This window comes from Callithrix jacchus, chromosome 20 (genome assembly GCF_049354715.1).
Source record: "Callithrix jacchus isolate 240 chromosome 20, calJac240_pri, whole genome shotgun sequence".
Classification (NCBI taxonomy): Eukaryota; Metazoa; Chordata; class Mammalia; order Primates; family Cebidae; genus Callithrix; species Callithrix jacchus.
Genome location: NC_133521.1, coordinates 45269400 through 45291810, shown reverse-complemented (window position 1 = coordinate 45291810; position 22411 = coordinate 45269400). Strand labels below are relative to the sequence as shown.

Here is a 22411-nt window from a genome sequence, read left to right as displayed (position 1 = left end):
CACTCAGCAGCCAAGTCCAGCAGGTAGGCATCCTGAATCCCCAATCCCAAATCTCACTAACATGACCGAGATTCCTGCAGGACTGGGGGCGGACCAGAGGCTGCAGAACCCGGGCCACTGTTTGCACCTCTGCTGCAAAGAACACCATGGGTGTGAGGGCCCAGGGTCAGACATGGTGCACATCCAAGCCTTGTGCCACCTGGAGACGCAGCAGCCATTTCCTTAGTAATTCTCAGTTCTCCAAGGGCAGGGCTGTCACAGGCCCAGCCTCAGGGGACCTCCTAGAAGATTAACGAGATGTTTGTAACGCGTGTGCAGCTCCCTGGAGCCCACACCCAGGTGAGCGCAAGGAGATTCACGAAGAACTGCCTCTGGGGCAGCTGGAGCGGGTGGGAGCTGGGGGCGGGCAGTCTGGGTCCCAGTTGGGGCTCCACAGGGATGTCCCTTCCCATTTTCACTGTGCAGACAGTGGAGGAGGCAGGGTCTGGAATCCAATTCTGTGGCCTGTGATGGTGTGAGCACCAGGGCTGGGATCTGGACACAAATGGCCCCATTGAGAGACTCTGACAGCAATGGAACCAGACGAGGTATGTGGCCAGACAGCGCCAAGAAGAGCAGGCACAGGACCCAACGCCCAGCGAGCCCCACCTGTGCCCTGGCTCAGCTCATTCAATTCTCACCTGACAAGCTCCAAGGACAGGGGTTTTTCTCCCATTTATAAAAGAGTAAACTGCACGTGTTGTAACAGATGCAGGATGAGTGTGCCGGCCACACCATCTGTATGAAGCTGCTCCGAGAAGGGAGATGTCATCTCCATTGAACAGGGAGGCAGGAAGGCTCACTGATGGAACTCACTCCCCCAGTTCCCCGCAGCAGGGCCAGGGTTTGAACGGGATCTGGAAAGGGCATTTGCAGAGAGGTGCAGGACACAAGCCTGGGAACTGCCTTCAGGCAACACGGAGAAGGGACAGGCCCAGGTGGAATCCACAAACGCAGACCACGAGATACATGTGACGGCAACACAGTTTTCAGAGGTGTGCACCAGCCACAGCCTCTAGACAAAGCAGCTGCACAGCTGGGTGAAAAGGCCAGAGTGTCCCAGCGGATCCAGAGCATCTGGAGGGGCAGGGAAAGGAAGTGGGGATAGGCTCGGCCAGGGCAAGACACCAAACGTTGGCGCACGGAGCTGGGTGCTGTGCTCCGCTCATCACGGCAGCAGAGGATGCAGGATCTCCAGGACAAACTGGCAAGATCCACGGAGTCAGAAGATAAGTTTCTGAAGCCACAGAGCCTGTTCAGAGCTGTTGAGAGCTCAGGATTTGCAGGTGGAGTCACAGTGTCTGCCAAGGGCAGGGGTCTCTGCACACGGCCACGGGCTAAACGCAGCCCGACAACAGAGAAGAGCATGTGACTTAGATCACAGGGCCAGCAAAGCCTAAAATATTCTCCAGTCCTTTATAGAAAAAGCGTGTTGATCCTAAGCCAGGGGGAGCTCTAGGGGATCAGCATCTAACCCCTTCATCTTCAAGGCCCTGCAAGTGGTGAGACCTTGGCCAGGACCCCCACTGTCACAGGTGAGAATGAAGACCCAGGCGTTGCAACGCCAGGCCCTGCCTGTGATGCTGTCCTGTGCCCATGACCCACCTGGCCTCCCAAGACCAGATAAAGGGTCCTCACACTCCAGACTTCAGTGAGGGCGGGACAGGAGTTCCTTCTGTCTTTATGAACAGGGCTGGGGAAGTAAGGCGGTTGTTCTGATCAGAGCGTGACACTGTCTCAACCTGCCTGTGCCTGGCAAAGACAGTTGGCTGAATAGTGGCCCCCAACGAGGCAAGGCCACGTCCTGATCCTCAGAATATTCCATTCACATAGGGAAAAGCATATCTGCGAATGAGATCAAGGTGAGGCTCTGCAGAGGAGGGCGTCCCGGGTTACACAGGTGGGTTGTAAATGCAAGCACAGCTGTGCTCAGAGGGAAATATGAGACAGAGAAGGCGAGGCCACGTGACAATGGAGACAGCAGCAACAGGCCACGTGGCCACGCCAGGGAGGTTGGCAGCCCCTGGAGGCCGGAAGGGACCCTCCCCAGAGCCTGCAGAGGGGGCGCAGCCCTCCCACACCCTGGTCTCAGGCTTCTGCCCCAGAGGCGGGGGACGGCATTTCTGTGTTTAAGGCCTGGTTTGTGGTGCTTGGTCACGGCAGCTGCAGGAAGTTGATTCCACCACGGATGAGGCGCGCAGGAGCCGAGGGCCTGGGTTCAGATACCAGCCCTGCCAGGCACCCACTGGGCGACAAGGCAGGTTGCTCAGCTCCTGTGGCCTCCATTTCCCTGTCTTCAGAATGAGACCAACAGTACGGCCCACCTCACAATGGGGACAGTTACGCTAGGGGTTCCCTTATACTGAAAATCACCCATCATGTGGCCACGCATGGTGGCTCCCGCCTGTAATCCCAGCACTGTGGGAGGCCAAGGCAGGAGGGGTCTGAGCAAGGTCGCCCTGGAGAACCAAGAGTACCAGCCCAGACCCCCTCTGGCTTGAACCCAGGAGTCTGAGACCAGCCTGGCCAACATACTGAGACCCCTGTCTCTGCAAAAACAAAATTTTTTTTTTTTTTTTTGAGACAGAGTCTCGCTCTGACACTAGGCACCAGGCTGGAGTGCAGTGGCCCAATCCCCAGCTCACTGCAACCTCTGCCTCCCGGGTTCAAGCGATTCTCCTGCCTCAGCCTCCCGAGTAGCTGGGACTGCAGGCACCTGCCTCTATAAAAAAATTTTAAAGAAAGTTAGCAGGGCCTGGTGGTGCACACTTGTAGTCCCAGCTACGATGGGGGCTGAGCTGAGAGGCTCACTTAAGCCCAGGAATCTGAGGCTGAAGTGAGCCGTAATTGTGCCACTGCACTCCAGCCTGGGCAAAAGAGCAAGATTCTGCCTCCAAATTAAAAAAAAACAACTAGGCTAGGCATGGTGGCTCACACCTGTAGTATGAACACTTTGGGAGGCCAAGGTGGGTGGGTCACCAGAGGTCAGAAGTTCAAGACCAGTCTGACCAACATCATGAAATCCTGTCTCTGCTAAAAATACAAAAATTAGCCAAGTGTGGTGGGTGCCTGTAATCCCAGCTATTTGGGAGGCTAAGGCAGGAGATTCACTTGCACCCGGGAGGTGGAGGTTGCAGTGAGCTGAGACACCACTGCACTCCAGCCTCGGAGACACAGTGAGACTCTGCCCCAAAAATTACCTATTAATTATCTGAAATTCAGTGGTAGGGCATCCTGCACTTGCACTTGCTGATCTGCCCCACGGACCGACCAAAACCATGTGCACCCCTGGTTTAGCGCCTGCTGGAGGTGCCAGCTGCGACCAGGCTGAGGCTGGCAGAGGCTGGCCAGCTGCCTGGGGACAGTGATGAAATCTGACTTCAAAGCCGAGGACAGGCTGTGTCCCGATGACCAGCATTCCAACCAGGGACAGAACATTCTGGGAAGCAAAGATCTTTGTCACATCAGCCTCATCAAAGAGGGAAAGAAACGGGCTGGGAGGGAGGCTGGGTCTGACAGAAGCAGACTCAGGGCAGCCGGGAGGAAGCGGGGGCCGCGGTTCTGGGCGCCTCTCCAAGCCTGGCTCCCATCCACAGCTTCCTAGGACCCCTGCCTGCAGGTGAGGCCAGGCCATAGAGCTATGTCGGGGTGGGGGCTCCATTTCTCTAGGCCTGTCTCAGCATCTGTGGTGGGGGGCTCATCCCACAGGGCTGGGAGGCCTTGGGGGTTCCAGAGGAGGTCGTTCCCTCAGAGCTTGGGTCCCAGATTCAGGATTCTCCAAAGATGGTTCTCGCAGACCTAAAGCACTAAGCACAGTGTGGGGTCCAGGGTGAGCAGGTCACAGCCGGGCTGGGCCGGTGCTGTTCGTTCTCCAGAGCAACCTGGTCAGACCCTACTGCAAGAGCCTGCACATCGGGGAGAAACCAAAACCCAGGGAAGCCAGCCCAGGCAGGGGATTTGCAATGGGAGACCCCGATAAAATGGAAGGTCCCGGGGATCCGGCACTGGGGGTCCTGGAAGGGAAGCCTGTGAGCTCGCCCCGGGGAAAAGGTTCTAGTTTGGCTTCTCAGACGAGGGGCAGGCCAGTGATCTCTCCCTTAACAATGGTGGTACTCAAGGCCTCCCTCCCTGGAGTCGAAGGGACAAGTTCAGGCAAGGAAGAGGGTCACCTGGCTCCTGGTTTATCCATTCAGGGAGTAGCAACTGAGTGCCAGCTGTCTGTCAACCAGGAGCAAAGAGACAGAGACGCCTCCTGCTGTGGAGACGCACACAGCTGTGTGTAGTGGCAGTTTCAGGGGACAGGCAAACGTGCCGGGCAGGGGCCAGGCTCACCCTGGGGATGCACTGGGGACCTGGGTCCTCAAACTTCCTCAGGCCTCTGCATGTAGGTCCCGCTCTGCCACCTGCTAGCTGGGACCCTGGACAAGTCACACAGCCCCCAGGACCTCAGTGTCCCCACACGTGAGCTGTGGGTCACACACCCCCGCACCACTGCACTGCAGCAAGGATGGGGAGGGCCGGTGGCCTGTAGTCGGGGGTGGCTCACCGGGGAGCTCTTGTTCCACCCTGACCCCAGCCTCCACTGGCAAAGGAGACAGCTGTATTATTACTAGGATTATTATTATTATTTTTTTTTTTTTGAGGCGGAGTTTCGCTCTTGTTACCCAGGCTGGAATGCAATGGCGCGATCTCGGCTCACCGCAACCTCTGCCTCCTGGGTTCAGGCAATTCTCCTGCCTCAGCCTCCTGAGTAGCTGGGATTACAGGTACGTGCCACCATGCCCAGCTAATTTTTTGTATTTTTAGTAGAGATGGGGTTTCACCATGTTGACCAGGATGGTCTCGATCTCTTGACCTTGTGATCCCCCCGCCTCGGCCTCCCAAAGTGCTGGGATTACGGGCGTGAGCCACCGTGCCTGGCTGGCTGTATTATTTTTAACCCCTCAGTATTTCAGCACTGATTTCCTCAAAACAAGGCCATTCCCTCACATGAGCACAGAATAGTCTATTTCACTACAACTTGACATCTGTGTTCCTAGAAATCACTGCATGCAAAACCACGCAGTCAAAACCACAGGGCTTGTTGGGGAACAGGATGAGGGGAGGTCTCAAAACAGACAGGAACCCTAATAAAAACAGCAGCAAGGTTTCACAGGTCAAGGGGTTGAGAGACACATCAACACAGCACTTGGGCTTGAGAACGCTGTAAGTTTCCCGAGGGAGGTGTGCTGTAGAGCTGGTGGTAGTGGCCGAGGAGGGTCAGTGGAAGGTGTGCCCTGATGAGGATGGGGTGGGTGCCCGGGGCAGCTAGGGCTGTGTGAGGGGCATATGCATCCTGTGTGTTCCTCTGTGAACACAAGCCCATCAGTCACGCTGGGGGCCGTGGCTGTGTTCACACAGTGTTTCTGGTGGGGGCCGTGGCTGTGTTCACACAGTGTTTCTGGTGGGGGCCGTGGCTGTGTTCACACAGTGGTATTTCTGGTGGGGGCCGTGGCTGTGTTCATGCAGTGTTTCTGGTGGGGGCCGTGGCTGCGTTCACGCAGTGTTTCTGGTGGGGGCCGTGGCTGCGTTCACGCAGTGTTTCTGGTGGGGGCCGTAGCTGCGTTCACGCAGTGTTTCTGGTGGGGGCCGTGGCTGCGTTCACCCAGTGTTTCTGGTGGGGGCCGTGGCTGTGTTCGCGCAGTGTTTCTGGTGGGGGCCGTGGCTGTGTTCGCGCAGTGTTTCTGGTGGGGGCCGTGGCTGTGTTCACGCAGTGTTTCTGGTGGGTGAAATCTCACAAAGGCAAACACAAAACTTGTGTTATCTTCAAACTGTTCCCTGATACAGCAATCATGTGGGAACCAATTCTCATTTTCAAAACAAACTTTGTAGCAAAACTGACTGTCCCACCATCACTACCAAGAAATTAACCTTGGCCAGGCACAGAGGCTCATGCCTGTAATCCAGTAGTTTGGGAGGCCAAGGCAGGTGGAGCACTTGAGGCCAGGAGTTCAAGACCAACCCGGTCAACATGGTGAAACCTCGTCGCTACCAAAAATGCAAAAATTAGCTGGACATGGGGGAACGGGCCTGTAGTCACAACTACTTGGGAGGCCAAGGCCGGAGAACTGCTTGAACCTGGGAGGCAGAGGTTGCAGTGAGCTGAGATTATGCCACTGCACTCCAGCCTGGGTGATAGGGCATGACTCCATTGAGGGAGTAAAAAAAGGGAGAGAGACAGACAGAAAATTAACCTTGAAACAACACAACCAGGAAATGTATAGCCCTAGATAAAAACCTGCCTACTTATCCTGCCAACCCAACAGGTGTTTTTACGGTCCAAAGAGACAGGCTGGTGCCCAACAGCATGTGATGGCTGAGATTAGTGAGCTCAGGGCTTACAAAGCAGGCAGCACCCACTCCCATGGGAAGTCTGTGAAAGCAGCCTGTGCTTTTCCCTGCAGGCAGCAGAAGCCCTGAAAGGTTTCAGGCAGGGAGGGCCATCCCAGGTCCCAGGCTGCCCCGCGGAGGGTGGATTTCACAGGGAGACAGGTGGAGGAAGTTACAACCCTGCTTGGGGGCTGAGGAGGGGCTGAGGCGCATTTTAACTTCAAGGTGAGTCAGAGGAAAACAGCCTCCCAGTCAAGCCCCCAAGGCAGGTATGCAGTTTTCCCAAACTCTCAGCATGGTCAGCGGTCAGCGGGGACTGGGGTCTACCACCAGGACAGACTCTGGAGGGGCCGCCAGGGGCCAGGAAAAGGGGGCAGAGCCTCATTTGAGCCTGGTTCTCCTGCCTCATCCACCCCAAAGACCCCTGACTCCAAAACAAACATCCTGGAAAACAAATCAGGACAAGACACCCACTTCGACTGTAAACAACCATACAGTAAACCCAGACCCATAGGCTGACAATCCTAAAAAAATCAGACACGAGCCTGTTAAAGTCAGGCAGCCGGCGGGGGCGGGGGGTTGGGGGCGGAATCTGACCGTCCTTTTGGTTTTGGTTTTAGGAGATGTGGAACATGTTGTCGGCGCCCGCAGGATCCTCAAACATGGACTGAGTGTGCCGGGGGCCTGACACTCGCCTCCCCAGGCAGGGGGCTGCTGTCTCAGCAGCCCAGGGTCCCTTGCCTCAAGTCACAGAGAAACAGCAGCAGAGCTCAGACTCTGGAACCAGGCTTTGGAACCGCCCTGTGCCCAGGGCAGGCAGGGGAGGCCTACGGATCCCCCTTGAGGGGTGACTATCGGCACAGAAAATAAAAGGTGCAGGTTTAAAATGAAACCAAGTTTTCTGAAGTATTAAATTGCTTAAAAATCAAATTTGTGAGACAGCCATGCACGTCCTTCTGAATTAGCATACTAAATAACAGGCTGTATCCGTGAGCGTCAAATCACTGGCCACTTAGGAGTCGTGGGGGCATCAGTGCCCCTCGGAGGATGGGACACGTATGGAGCATCAAAATACCCCACACTTCCTGCTGGGGGCCAGAGCCCCAGCTTCGTAATGGCGAAAATGCTGTTTCATCCCCATGCAGTGAAAACCACAACCCTATGGCCAGGCGCAGTGGCTCACGCCTGTAATCCCAGCACTTCAGGAGGCCAACGTGGGCAGATCACGAGGTCAGAAGGTTGAGACTATCCTGGCCAACATGATGAAGCCCCATCCCTGCTAAAAATATAAAAATTAGCTGGGTGTGGTGGCCCACGCCTGTAATCCCATCTACTCGGGAGGCTGAGGCAGAGGAATCGCTTGAACCCGGGAGGCAGAGATTGCAGTGAGCTGAGATTGTGCCACTGCACTCCAGCCTGGTGAATCTGTCTCAGAAAAAAAAAAAGAAAAGAAAGAGAAAGAGAAGGAAGGAAGGAAGGAAGGAAGGAAGGAAGGAAGGAAGGAAGGAAGGAAGGAAGGGAAAGAAAGGAAAGAGAAAAAAGAAAACCACAACCCTGTATGTTCCCCATCTAAGGCCCCATGAATTTGCTCCCTGCCCTGCAGCTGCCTGTGGGGAACTCTCCGAGGTGCTGACCCTGCTCTTGGAGCCTCAGCAGGAAGGGGCTGTCCCATGACTCTTTGTCTCTGAGCAGGCACATCTGGCCTTCAGGAGAAAGTGAGGTATGTCCTCGGTTCTCCCCCAGTTAGACACTTGGCTCTTCCCTCACCCAGCCTCCCTGGACAGTCACACACAGTGGTGACCCATGATGTCGACCCCTTCCCATTCATGGTTCCCCAAAGTCCAGCCCATGCTTAGAGTGGGAGGCTTTGCTCCCCCTAAAGAGAGTCCACTGCTGTCCTCTGATCCAAAGGGCAGGCCCAGAAGAGGGCATGGTCAGCAGCATCACGGCCCTCAAAGATATGCCTGTCTTGATCCCCAGAGCATGTCTGTGAAAATGTCCCCTCACATAACAAAACAGACTTTGCAGAGATGACTGAGTGAAGGATCAGGAGAGGGGGAGATGACGCTGGATTATCTGGGTGGGTCCCACCGAAACCCAAGTGACCTTGTAAGGGGGGACAGGAGGTCAGCGAGGAGAGGAGAGGCTGCCCTGCTGGCTCTGAAGACGGGGGAGGGACCGATAGCCAAGGAACGCAGGCAGCCTCTGGAAGCTGGGAAAGGTGAGGAACGGATTCCCTGGGGAGCCTCCAGAAACTTACGTGTTACAAATTTCGTGTTTAGATTTGGGTCCCACCCCCACAATATCTCATTATGTGTATACAAATATTCTACAGCTTAGAGAAAGCCAAGATCCGGAACACTGCTGATCCCAGTCATTTTAGGTAAGGGATTCTCACAGCCGGTACCACTGTCCTTCCAGTGGACAGACGGGAAAACTGAGTCTCGGAGAAACCGGGACAGGCTATGGGAGATCTGCCTGCCTGTGTCCTGGAGGGCATAGGACTCATAACTACTGGGCGGAGCTGTTTCTCTCCAACCTTATGTGGACGCCCCATAAGGAGGCACCCCTCCTACAGACAAGCACCGTGAGACTCAGGCAGGCGATATGATGGTGTGACTGGGGGGCCATCTGCAGAAGAGGTAGCTGGTGAGGAGGCAGAGACTCACCTGTCCAGTGGTGCCTGGAGGGGATCTCCTTCTCTTCCTCTTCTTATAAGGCCCCCAATCCCATCAGATTAGGGCCCCACCCATATGGCCTTGAGCTGGGGCTTTCTCTACAAAATTGGGAGACTGGTATGGGGGCTGCGCAGACTGCGAGGGCCATGTGCCAGACCCTGGTGCACTCACAGGTCTGTGCAGCCCCAGGACAGGAGCATGGGGAGTGGTGCCCAGTCCTGCCTGTGGCCCTGGACGGAACCGAATTAGCTTGGCCACTTCGGAACAGAGTTGTGAGAGAGGCTCTCCGGGAAAGCCCCTTTCACTTCAGCCCTACAGCAGGGCTGTGACTCAATCCCAGGAAATCTTGCTCCTGGGAAGTGCTCTGTGCCCTCCCAGCAGCATCCACTGTCCACCTAAGACAGTTTCAAAGCGTCTGCTCTGGGGAAAGGCTCAACTCCATGAAACAGAATCCAGGGAGAGTCTTTCTCAGAGGGATGTCATTGGACTGGAAAGTTCTCTCCACATTACTGGTCCCTGTGCACCGCCATCTCTCCCCAGCCTTGGAGGCAGGTCCTGTACTCAGCTCTTCATTACAGATGAGGAAACTGAGGTACAGAGAGGTGATGCCATTTGCCCAGGGTTTCCAGGCAGCAGGGCTGGGGTTTGGTGCCTCCCCACCCCCAGACTAGGAGTGTCAGAGAAAGGTATCCCCTCCACAGCAGAGCTCAATGGGCCCAGAAGGGGTGGAACAGGGTCATGCTATCCTGCCCCAGACAGCAGCTGCTAGGTGCTTAATCCCCAGGCTTGGGGAGGGACCTCGGGGAGTGGGAGTTAGTGTTTAAAGAGCTCAAGGTTTCAGTTCTGCAAGGTGAAAGGAGTTCTGGAGACAGATGGCAGTCAGGATTACACAATATGCTTAACGCCACTTACTGTACCCTTAAAAACGGTTACAAGCAGTGGTACAATCTCGGCTCACTGCAACCTCCACCTCCTGGGTTCAAGTGATTATCCTGCCTCAGCCTCCTAAGTTAACTGGGATTACAGGCATGCACCACCATACTTGGCTAATTTTTGTATTTTTATTAGAGATGAGGTTTCACCATGTTGGCCCAGGCTGGTCCAGAACTCCCGACCTCATGTGGTCCACCCACCTCAACCTCCCAAAGCGCTGTATAGGTGTGAGCCACTGTGCCTAGCCAAAAGCATACGTTTTATGTTGTGTGTGTGTGTGGGGGGGGGGGGTTTGAGACAGAGTCTCACTCTGTCACCCAGGTTGGTGTGCAATGGCACAATCTTGGCTCACTGCAACCTCCACCTCCCAGGTTCCAGCAATTCTCATGCCTCAACCTCATGCCTGTAGTCCCTGTAGCTGGGACTACGGGCACGCACCACCATGCCCAGCTAAATTTTTTTGTATTTTTAGTAGAGAGGGGATCTTGCCATATTAGCAAGGCTCGTCTCTAACTCCTGACCTCAGGTGATCCACCTGCTTTGGCCTCCCGAAGTGCTGGGACTACAGGCATGAGCCACTGCACCTGGCTGTATTGTGTATATTTTAGCCATTTTCTCCCCCACGGGGGGAAAAATGCCGGGGGCACGTAGGAGCAGAGGTGAGCAACTAACCCTGCAGCGCTCAAGTCCGTAAGCTGGGGTCTGCATAGCTGAGGAGTGAGCAGCTCCTGTCTGCCAGGGACAGCCATTACTAACCCATCACGGCCCCTCCGTAAGCCCAGACTCAGCCTCAGAACCCTCCTCAGCCTCTGCCTAGGCAGCCGTCACCCACCTCACCACAGCAAGGCACTGCCAAAGCTGCCGCAGCAGCCGCCTCAACACGGCCACACATGGGGTGGGCTGCGTGGCTTTTGCTGTGGCTGCTGCAGCCGTCCCGGACCGTGACAGCCCCGGTCTGCAACTGTTTCTCCCCCAGCAACTGCACCCTTATTCAGCCGCTTCATGTAATTACCCAGCAAGGCACCAGCCAGTCAAGCTGTCCTGCGGAGCAAATAACTAATTGGGATGGTTGGGTTTGGAGAGGAGAAAACGGGGGCTGAGGGGCCACCCACTCCTGCCTGAGTGCCAGACCCACAGCAAGCCCCACTCCGCCATGATCCTCTCATCAGGCCCCAGGTGAGGGTGGCTGGAGGAGAGAGGGGCTCAGGAAAGGCAGCTCTTCCCGATCCTCCACGGCAGGAGGTGAGTTCTCCTGCTCCACCTGCTGGGGCCTCCTGCCTTACAAACGCCGACATGGGGGACACCCAGATGCCTCTGGTGTCTGCCTTCCACTGTGTCATGCCCTGGGTCTGTTTCAGGAATCCACAGGTAAAGACACAGAGAAACAGAGGAGTTGGGGGGAGGAGAGAGAAGGGGAACAAAAACAGAAACGGAGAGACAGAGCGAGAAAGAGAGACAGGGAGGAAGAGAGATGGAGAAAGATAGGAGAGAGAGACAGAGAGCAAAGCAGATAGGGAGACAAGAAAAGACAGGAGGGACAGAGAGGGGAAGAAAGAGGGAAGGAGGGAGACAAAGGGAAAGGAATGGAGGCGGGAGGGAGAGAGGGAGAGAGAAAAACAAAATTCCTGTCCTAACTCTCCCACCCTTTTCTCAAAGGCAGAGAACACAGAATCCCTGCCCGGACTCCGGAGCTGGGCTGCGAATGCCATGCACTGGTTGGCAGCCTGTGACCTCAGCAGGTCACTTTAGTAGCCAGCTCTCAGGCATCTGTTCAGCATTTGCTGAACACCTGCCCTGTGCCCAGATTGGCATCAGGCCTGTTAACGCACAGGTGGCATCTTCACACTTGAATCATGGGCCACGTGGTGCTGTCTGGAACAGGAGGGCCACCTTGCGAAGACCAGGATGTGGGCCCACAGTCCCTTCAACACCCAGGGAAGACTTTGCCACAGAGGGGACATTTATGTCCTGGAGTGTGATGACTGTGAGGCCAGGTGTGGTGGAGACAGCTGTCCATCCCTGGCAGCCACCAGCCCTCCTCTCCCACAGCACTGAAGCCCCCCTGTCAACCAGGCAGATGCCCCCTCCCAGATTAAGGACTACATTTCCCAGCCTCCCTTGCAGCAAGGTGAGGTCACATGACCAAGTTTTGGCCGACAGAATGTGAGCACAGTCCCTGAGCAATTACTGGGCTGCACTGTGTTCTTGTGGTCACGGAGGTGAGCTTGGGTCACACCCGAGAGATGGAATGGCTAGGGACAGAATAGGCCTGGGCACAGCGACCTCAGCGCAGTCTCCATACTGAGTGACTGGTACTTGAGAGAGATGAGTTTCTCCTGTTTAGTGCAAAGTCCTTTTTCATATACATAACAAAACTTGCCATTTAAATGATTTTCAAGTTCACAGTTCAGTGGCATTCAGTACATTCAACGCGGTGGCTCCGTCACCTCTGTCCACTTCCAGGGCACCGTCATCACCCTCAACAGAAACCTGCACCCATGAAGCAGCCACTCCCCATTCCTCCCTAGTCCAGCCCCTGGTAACCCTGTCCACTTCCTGTCCGCATGAATTTAACCCAGTCCACTTCCTGTCTGCGTGAGTTTCCTGTTCTAGGTATTTCACAGGCCGCATCTGTCCTTTTGTGACCAGCTTCCTTCACTCAGCATCGTGTTCTCAGGCTCATTCATGCCACGGCAGGTGTCAGACCTTAAGACGCTGTTTTTTTAGGTCTGGTCAGTTTGGCCTCCTCCTTTTTAATTTTTTTACTGTTCTTTGAGAAGTAAGGCTCACTCATAGGCAGGGTGCTCAGTACTGGCCCGGCCTCCTCCTACACACCAGGTACTCCGGACTGAGTCCCCCTCAGGTTCCTGTGTGAAGCCCCACTCCAAAGATGCCTGTATGTGGACACAGGGCCTTTAATGAGGTCATTAAGGTTAAATGAGTAACATGGGTGGGGCCCTAATCTGAATGGGATTGGTGGCCTTATCATAAGAGACAACACGGGCGGGGCCCGAATCTGAATGGGATTGGTGGCCTTATCATAGGAGGCAACACGGGCGGGGCCCGAATCTGAATGGGATTGGTGGCCTTATCATAGGAGGCAACACGGGCGGGGCCCGAATCTGAATGGGATTGGTGGCCTTATCATAGGAGGCAACACGGGCGGGGCCCGAATCTGAATGGGATTGGTGGCCTTATCATAGGAGGCAACACGGGCGGGGCCCGAATCTGAATGGGATTGGTGGCCTTATCATAGGAGGCAACACGGGCGGGGCCCGAATCTGAATGGGATTGGTGGCCTTATAATAGGAGGCAACATGGGCGGGGCCCGAATCTGAATGGGATTGGTGGCCTTATAATAAGAGGCAACACGGGCGGGGCCCGAATCTGAATGGGATTGGTGGCCTTATAATAGGAGGCAACATGGGCGGGGCCCGAATCTGAATGGGATTGGTGGCCTTATAAAAAGAGGGAGAGGGAGATCCCTTCCATGCACCAAAGAACGCCCTGTGAACACAGTGAGAAGGAGCCCAAAGACAGAGGCCCTCTCAGAACCCCGCAAGCACCTCGCTCTTTGAGAAGCGGACTGTCCGGCTTCCAGAGCTGGGAGAAAACACATTTCTGCACCCAGTCTATGGTATTTCGTTATGGTAGCCCGAGCTGAGCCACGAGGCAGAGGAGGAAGGCAGACTCCAGGAGACAGAAGAGCACACACCCAAGGCACGTAGGGGCCCCCGTTCCTCCTCCTCCTCTCCCTCCACCTCCTCCTCCTCCGTCCTAACCGCCATCTGCACGTTTTTTCTGCAGCCCTGATCCCAGGCACTGACTGATACACTTGCCCAGGTTGTTGCCCCAGAACACTGGGAGATCAAGCCTGGACACTGGCCCTGGCCCTCAGCCAAGTTCCTTCACCCTCCTATGACTCTGTAATCCCATCCCGTCGTTGCAGACATACCAAGGCAGAACCTCGCTCATCTCCCCGTTCCCAGGAAGTGGCAGCCCCCTCTGTGAGTCTGCCAACAAAGGCCATGGACTGGTCACCCTGGTGTTCACAGCTTCCTTCTCTGGAATCCCAACCCACCCCGACCTCAGGAAGATTTGTGTCCAGTCCTTTGCACGAACTCTCTTGCCTGTGGCTTTTGGGGTGACTCCAGCTGAGGGTTCAGCTGGAAGGAACATGATGAAAGAATCTGTTCCCTGGGCTGTAAAACAGGTGTCACGCCACCTGCACCGAGGAGAATGTTCCAGAAGATAGGCAGGCAGAGACACCTGCAGGGCGGTGTCTCTGCCTGCCTCACAGCATCCACGGGGCTGAGCAGCTCAGGTAGGGATGTTCACGGCCATGCACACTGATCAGTTAACTCTGAAGGGGTGCAGCTTGCCAGCCATGCCCCGAGGGACCCCCTATCAAGGCTCCACTGCCACGCAGCTATGCCCCACCCTCAGCAGCCCCACTCAGGACATCTACGCAGAGGCCAAGGCTCCGCTGCCACGCAGCCATGCCCCACCCTCAGCAGTCCCATTCAGGACATCTATGCAGAGGCCAGGAGGGCACATGGCCGAAAGGAACGGTGCGGTGGCAACAGCAGAATGGCAAGTGAGACCCCCGAGTGGACTCGGGGCCAGGCTCATGGTGAGCACCTTCTGTCAAACCTCATTCAATCTAGAGCCTCCTACAAGGTGGGCAGAGCAGAATCGGGGACCATGAGATAGCCAAACGGGTTCTACGTTGGGGGCTGGGCCGCGGGCCCGTGCCTGGGCCGCACTGGTCACATGTTATGAATATCACCCTTGGAAACGGTTATGATTATTTAGGGAACACAGGAAATGGAAACAGAACATTACTGGCTGGGCGCAGTGGCTCACACCTGCAACCCCAGCTCATTGGGAGGCTGAGGCAGAAAATTCTAAAGGCCAGGAGTTGGAGACCAGCCTGGTCAATATAGTGAGACCCCATCTCTACAAAACATAAAAACGTTAACTGGGCATGGTGGTGCACGCCTATGGTCCCAGCTACTCAGGAGGCTGATGTGGGAGGCTCATTTGAGCCCAGGAGGTCAAGGCTGCAGTGGACTATGATCATACCACTGCCCTCCAGCCTGAGGGAAAGATTGGAAGGAGATCGTCTCATAAAAAAAAAGAAAATTACTTTGTTTTGCAACCAAGGAGACTGAGGCTCAGCAAAGTGAAGCCACTTTCCCTGGTGGTCACCCCGTAGGCTGTGTGCATATGCAGCCCAAGGGCCCCTGCGGGGGTGGCGGGAAGGCTCAGGAAGCCCACGGCAGCGGCCTCGGCACTCCCCTCCCCAAGGTTACTGCTGATGCCAGGACTGTCCCTGCCAGACCTTCAAGGAGGGACCAAGCAGGACCTCACTCAAGACACTCAAACCCCAGGCAAACTGGCCCCTGGCTAAGGAAACTCGCCAGGCTCGCCCCTGGGCACCTGCAACAAAGAGGAGCTGGTTTGCGACAACAGCGTTTTCCTGAAGCCGAACAGGGATTTAGCACGTGCTCCTGTCAAAGACCACCAGGCGGCCAGTGGACATATGTGGACACACAGTGGACATACAGTGGACATATGTGGACATACAGTGGACACACAGTGGACATATGTGGACATACAGTGGACACACAGTGGACATATGTGGACATACAGTGGACATATGTGGACATACAGTGGACATACAGTGGACACAGTGGACATATGTGGACATACAGTGGACACACAGTGGACATATGTGGACACAGTGGACATATGTGGACATACAGTGGACATATGTGGACACACAGTGGACATATGTGGACATACAGTGGACATATGTGGACATACAGTGGACATACGGTGGACACAGTGGACATACGGTGGACGTATGTGGACATACAGTGGACATATGTGGACACAGTGTACAGTGGACATATGTGGACATACAGTGGACATACGGTGGACACACAGTGGACATACGGTGGACATATGTGGACACACAGTGGACATATGTGGACACACAGTGGACATATGTGGTTACGCCCAGACCAGGTGGTCACCGCTTCCTGCAAGAAGAGGGCAGAACATGGGAGAGCTCTAGAAGGTGAGCTCATCAAGGACCCAGCCTCCCACCACAGCTGCAAAAGCCACGTGCGCCTACTGGCTACCCTCAGGTTTGGCCCCCGGGGACCCGGCTTCTTTTCTGAGACAGTGCCTGGTGAGGAGGGTGTGGAGCCAGGTGGATAGATGCCTGGGACCAGCCACACAGCCCCGTCCCTCGGTACCTACCCAAACTCACAGCCCAGACCACTCCTGAACACAGAACCAGGCAGGGTCCCGCCCTCGGGTAGCTCCAGGTCTCAGGCAGGGAGGCAGATGCCAACAGATAAACACACTCAACACGGAAGGAGATGCAAACAGTTACTGAAAGCCTAAGCTGTAGACTTTTCACTAAAGCAGATACACAATGGCCAACAGGCACACAGAAAGGTGCTCCCCGCCATCGGCCTCCACAGACTGCAAATCACAGCAGCAGCAAGATGTACCTCACACCCCCCAGCACGGCTGTAGGCAGGGGGCAGACGGCGGGGAGTGCTGGCGGGACATCCCCGTGCGGCTGCTGTCGGAAACAGTCTGATGAGGCCCGGTGCAGTGGCTCACACCTGTAACCCCAGCACTTTGGGAGGCCGAGGCAGGTGCATCACCTGAGGACAGGAGCTCAAGACCAGCCCAGTCAACATGGTGAAACACCGTCTCTACTAAAAATACAAAAATTAACCAGATGTGGTGGCAGCTACTCAGGAGGCTGAGGCGGGAGAATCGCTTGAAGCTGGGAGGCAGAGGTTGCGGTGAGCTGAGATTATACCACTGCACTCTAGCCTGGGTGACAAAGTGAGACTCTGTCTCAAAAAAAAATAAAAAAGAAGAAAACAGTCTGGCGGCTCCTCGGGAGGTTAAACTGAGTCACCATAGGTCCCGGCAACTCCTCTCCTGGGTATATACCCGAGAAGTGAAAACACACAGCCACACGAAAATGCCGACGCCACGTTCACAACAGCTTTATTCAGAAGAGACGAGAAGTGAGCGACACCGATGTCCACCAGCTAACGAGCAGATGAACAGAACGTCCTCTGTCCACACAGGGGCTATCGCTCAGCCAGACGTAGAAGCAATGGGAGCCCTGACGCCGCCGCACGCTACACCCCCGAACCCTGGTGAGCCTTGAAGGCAGAGCACAGTCAAAGAAGCCAGGCACAAAAGAACGTATGGTGGTTCCATTCACACGGAAGCCCAGAATCAGGAAAGAGACTGGCAGTCGCCAGAGGCTGAGGAGAGGCTGCAGGGAGGGGGATGAACCATTCTGGAGTGCAGGGTTCTCTCTGGGGGTGAAGGTGTTCCAGAAATAGACACCGACAAAGGTTGCACAGTCTGTTGAATGCACAAAGTCCACCGCATCGTACACTTTGAGAAGGCGAGTATTACAGTATGTGGACATACCTCCATAGAAAGAAAACGGCCAGGCGTGGCGGCTCACACCTGTAATCCCAGCTCCATAAAGAAAACGGCCAGGCGTGGCGGCTCACACCTGTAATCCCAGCTCCATAGAAAGAAAACGGCCAGGCGTGGCGGCTCACACCTGTAATCCCAGCTCCATAGAAAGAAAACGGCCAGGCGTGGCGGCTCACACCTGTAATCCCAGCTCCATAGAAAGAAAACGGCCAGGCGTGGCGGCTCACACCTGTAATCCCAGCTCCATAAAGAAAACGGCCAGGTGTGGCGGCTCACACCTGTAATCCCAGCTCCATAGAAAGAAAACGGCCAGGCGTGGCGGCTCACACCTGTAATCCCAGCTCCATAGAAAGAAAACGGCCAGGCGTGGCGGCTCACACCTGTAATCCCAGCTCCATAGAAAGAAAACGGCCAGGCGTGGCGGCTCACACCTGTAATCCCAGCTCCATAAAGAAAACGGCCAGGCGTGGCGGCTCACACCTGTAATCCCAGCTCCATAGAAAGAAAACGGCCAGGCGTGGCGGCTCACACCTGTAATCCCAGCTCCATAGAAAGAAAACGGCCAGGCGTGGCGGCTCACACCTGTAATCCCAGCTCCATAGAAAGAAAACGGCCAGGCGTGGCGGCTCACACCTGTAATCCCAGCTCCATAGAAAGAAAACGGCCAGGCGTGGCGGCTCACACCTGTAATCCCAGCTCCATAAAGAAAACGGCCAGGCGTGGCGGCTCACACCTGTAATCCCAGCTCCATAGAAAGAAAACGGCCAGGCGTGGCGGCTCACACCTGTAATCCCAGCTCCATAGAAAGAAAACGGCCAGGCGTGGCGGCTCACACCTGTAATCCCAGCTCCACAGAAAGAAAACGGCCAGGCGTGGCGGCTCACACCTGTAATCCCAGCACTTTAGGAGGCCAAAGTGGGTGCATCACCTGATGTCAGGAGTTCGAGACCAGCTGTACCCACATGGTGAAACCCTGTCTCTACAAAATAATAGCCAGGTATAGTGGCACATGCTTTAATCCCAGTTACTCAGGAGACTGAGGCAGGAGAATTGCTTGAATCCGGGAGGTGGAGGTTGCAGTGAGCCAAGATTATACCACTGCACTCCAGCCTGGACAGCAGAGTAAGACTCAAAAGAAAAGATAAAAAGAAAGAAAGAAAATTGGGCCAGGTATGGTAGCTCACACCTTAATCCCAGCACTTTGGGAGGTTGAGGCGGGAGGATTGCTTCAGCCCAGGAGTTTGAGGCCAGCCTGGACAGCATAGCCAGACCCCTGTCTCTACAAAGAAGTAATACTAAGAAATAACAAAATAAAACTACAGGTGGGTGCACCTGTAGTCCCAGGTGCCCAGGAGGTAGAGCAATAGAGCAAGACCCTGTCTCAGAAAAAGCAAAGATGAGAAAGAGAGGGAAGAAAGAAAAAAGGAAAAGGATAGGGAAGGAAAGAAAGAAAGAAAAAAGAAAACTGCCAAGGCGCTGGTACACTCCCTGTGACTGTGAGGAATGGACCCCCACACCGCTGCCCCTGGGCTTGGGACATGTGTTTTTGCAGTGTCCTCTGAGGCCCTCCCCACCCATGTTCTAGGGGAGCTGATGGTCAGCATATGCCTCTCACGTCCACCTGCCCTCACATCTACAGTGAGCATGTGCCCGGCCAATTGGAAATTCCAGCCCTTACAGGCAGAGATGGGGCAGGGGGCTTCAACAGAGCCAGTCGAAGCCTTTCTAGGCCCTGAAGAAACAGGTCTCTCCCCAGCTCCAGGATTGAGAGCCTTAAGGACTATGTGAGCACAGACATGACGGCCTTTCCTCAGACACATAGATCACCTGCTGGAACATGAAATTCCACCCAAGAAGGAAAGCAGAACTCCAACAGGGAAAGAGGGAGAGAGGGAGTGAGGAGAAAGGAGGGAAGGATGGTGAGATGGGGACAAGGGGAAGGGAGGGCCTTCAAAACCCAGGGGAGGGCCAGGTGTAGTGGCTCACCCCTGTGATCCCAGCTATTTAGGAGGCTGAGGCAGGAGAATCTCTTGAGCCCAGGAGGCGGAGGTTGCAGTGAGCTGAGATTGCACCACTGCACTCCAGCCTTGGTGACAGAGCAAGACTCCATCTCAAAAAAAAAAAACCATAAAAACCCAAGGGGCAGCCTAGAGCTTGAAGGGGCAGGGACGGTCCTCCTGAGAGCCTCAGGAGGAAGTGTAGCCCTGATGATGCTCGATTTTGGACCTCTGCCCCCCAGGGCTATGAGGGAGTGTGTTTCTGAGCCCTTTGTGGTGCTTTGTTATGGCAGTGGCAAGACACTCATACGGGGAAGACGAGGCGTGTCCCAGAGCAGCAGTGGTCCCATGTGGCTAGAGTTCCTGGCGTGAGGACAGCACGTGGACAGGATCCTCCCATCTGCCTTCAAGAGCCACCCGCCAGGCCCTGCATCAGTCAGTGGCTATCATGGCAATGCTGAGTAACGGTTATCTCCAAGAAACAAAGAAACCCCACTGAGAGACCTAAAATAATCAGTTATAGCTGGGTGCAGTGGCTCACGCCTGTAATCCCAGCACTGTGGGAGGCCAAAAGGGGTGGGTCACAAGGTCGAGAGATGGAGAACATCCTGGCCAACATGGTGAAACCCCTTCTCTACTAAAAATACAAAAATTAGCCGGGCGTGGTTGTGGGCGCCTGTAATCCCAGCTACTCAGGAGGCTGAGGCAGGAGAATCACTTGAATCTGGGAGGTGGAGGTTGCAGTGGGCTGAGATTGCACCACCACACTCCAGCCTGGCGACAGAGTGAGACTTCGTCTCAAAAAAAAAAAAAAAAAAAAAAAAAAAGGCAAAATAATCAGTTATCTGCATACATACCTCCAAGTTTTCCCCAAGGACTCTCATCCCCAGACTCCCCAGGGCCTATTTTCAAGTCACTGGCAGAGGACAAGAGGGGCAAGGGGACACTACGAGGCCTCTCAGGGCCTGGACTCACGTGGCCATGGCATCGCTCCGCCTTCCCACCAACCAAACCAACCCACAGCCAGGGAGGAGGAGCAGTGAAGTCCACGGCAGAGGGCATGGGTGGACCTGGGATGGGAGGACAGTGAGGAACACGAGGGCCGCCTCCCACCAGCACCCGCCAAGCTCCAGGCGGGATTGAAACAAACGCAAACATCTCCAACATGGGTATGGCCTTACTGGTACCCAGGGTACCATGTTACCGGGCAGGGAAACTGCAGAGCAGTCAGGGGCAGGGGGCTCCTCCCACACCCTGCTCCCCACCCGCTCCCACACGCCGGTCGCAAGGAGACATGATGTGGCACCCATTGTCACGGGCGCTTCCTGGCAGGACAGGGCACCTGGCCCGGGCAGCACACATTTGCATTCTGACACTGGAGCCAGGCACGTTGGGGGTGCTTCGGGGGTACTATGTGGACAGGATTTAATTCAGACTTTTTTTTCTTTGAGATGAGTCTTGTTCTTGTTGCCCAGGCTGAAGGGCATGGTGCGATCTCAGCTCACTGCAACCTTTGCCTCCCAGGTTCTCTTGCCTCCGCCTCCTGAGTAGTTGAGGCCACCCGCCACTACGCCCGGCTACTTTTTTTTATATTTGTAGTAGAGACGGGGTTTCACCATGTTGGCCAGGCTGGCCTCGAACTTCTGACCTCAGGTGATCCACCCACCTTGACCGCCCAAAGTGCTGGGATTATAGGCGTCAGCCACTGAGCCTGGCCTTAATTCAGACTTAAAATGGGACCCTTAGGGAGAGGCAAGGGAAGGACAAAGGACATGGAGCTGCCACACAGGGCATCCTCTGGGTGCGAGTGTCCATGGGGTGGAAAGTCCCACACTCAGGAACCTACGAGAGCCAGTGGAACCAGAGCCGGGGGGACTGGGTGGTAAAGACACCATGTGATTTGTGCCAAGGCTCAGTCAGGTCAGAACAACCTTAACAACGCCCACGTTGACAATGATGCCAACATTGACAGACACGTGGCCCAGCCGGGGGCTCCGAGCTAGAACCTTGTGCATCCCTCTTCATAAGGACCTGCAGGGCAGACGCCGTCCTCAACCCATTTTAGAGAACTGAAAACAAGCCCCAGAGATCTGAAGCTTCTTGCAGGGGGCCACAGAGCTGGCAGATGGAAGAGCCACTGCTGTTTCTCAGGAAGACGGATGAGGACTAGGCTCCAGCTGCCAGAGGAGGCTCCAGGGTTAGATTCGGCGAAAACATTCCTGGCTGACACCAGGACCTGGGACGGATGGAGCATTTTAGAATTTCATTCACTGGGGCCTTGAGGGAGGGGACGGGCACATCCATTCTAGAAATGGGAGCACCAGAGGGGATAGACCTGCCCCAGCCAGAATGTGGCACGTACGGGTCTCAGGAGCTGAGAAAGTAGCCACACACAGTGGTTTCAAACCGCACACACTTATTCAGGTGGAGCTTTACAGGTCACACATCCACAAGAAGGCTTATGGGGCTGGAATCAAAGTCTTAGCAGTGCTGCGTGCCTGGAGAAGAAGCCATTTCTCATCTTTTCCTGTTCTTAGCAGCCGCCTGTATTCCAGGCGCCGTGGCTGCTCCTCCACCATCCTACAGCATCCCTCTGCGCCCACAGTTTCCCAGACTCTGTAGCCCTCTTCCAAGGCCCCTGTGATTCTATTTGGCCCATCTGGATAATTCCAGGTGATCTGCCATCTCAGGAGCCTCAACTCAATCACATCTGCAAAGTCCCTCTTACCATGGAAGGTGATGCCCACGGGTTCCGGGATTAGGATGTGGACATCTGTGGAAGTCAGCAGTCCTGTGGCGCGGAGAAGCCCCTCAGTGACAGTGATCAAGGCCACCCTGTCACTTCCTCTGGGAGCCCCCTCCCTCCCAACCAAGGTCAATCAGGACAGCCTCGTACCGGGTAAT

At 55.3% G+C, this 22411-nt stretch overlaps 1 protein-coding gene across 2 annotated transcripts in view; it reads right to left on the bottom strand.

Annotated features, from left to right (window-relative positions):
* The window catches only part of JPH3 (junctophilin 3), a 101181-nt gene that overhangs the window by 30240 nt on the left and 48530 nt on the right, over positions 1-22411 (bottom strand). The window lies entirely within an intron of this gene.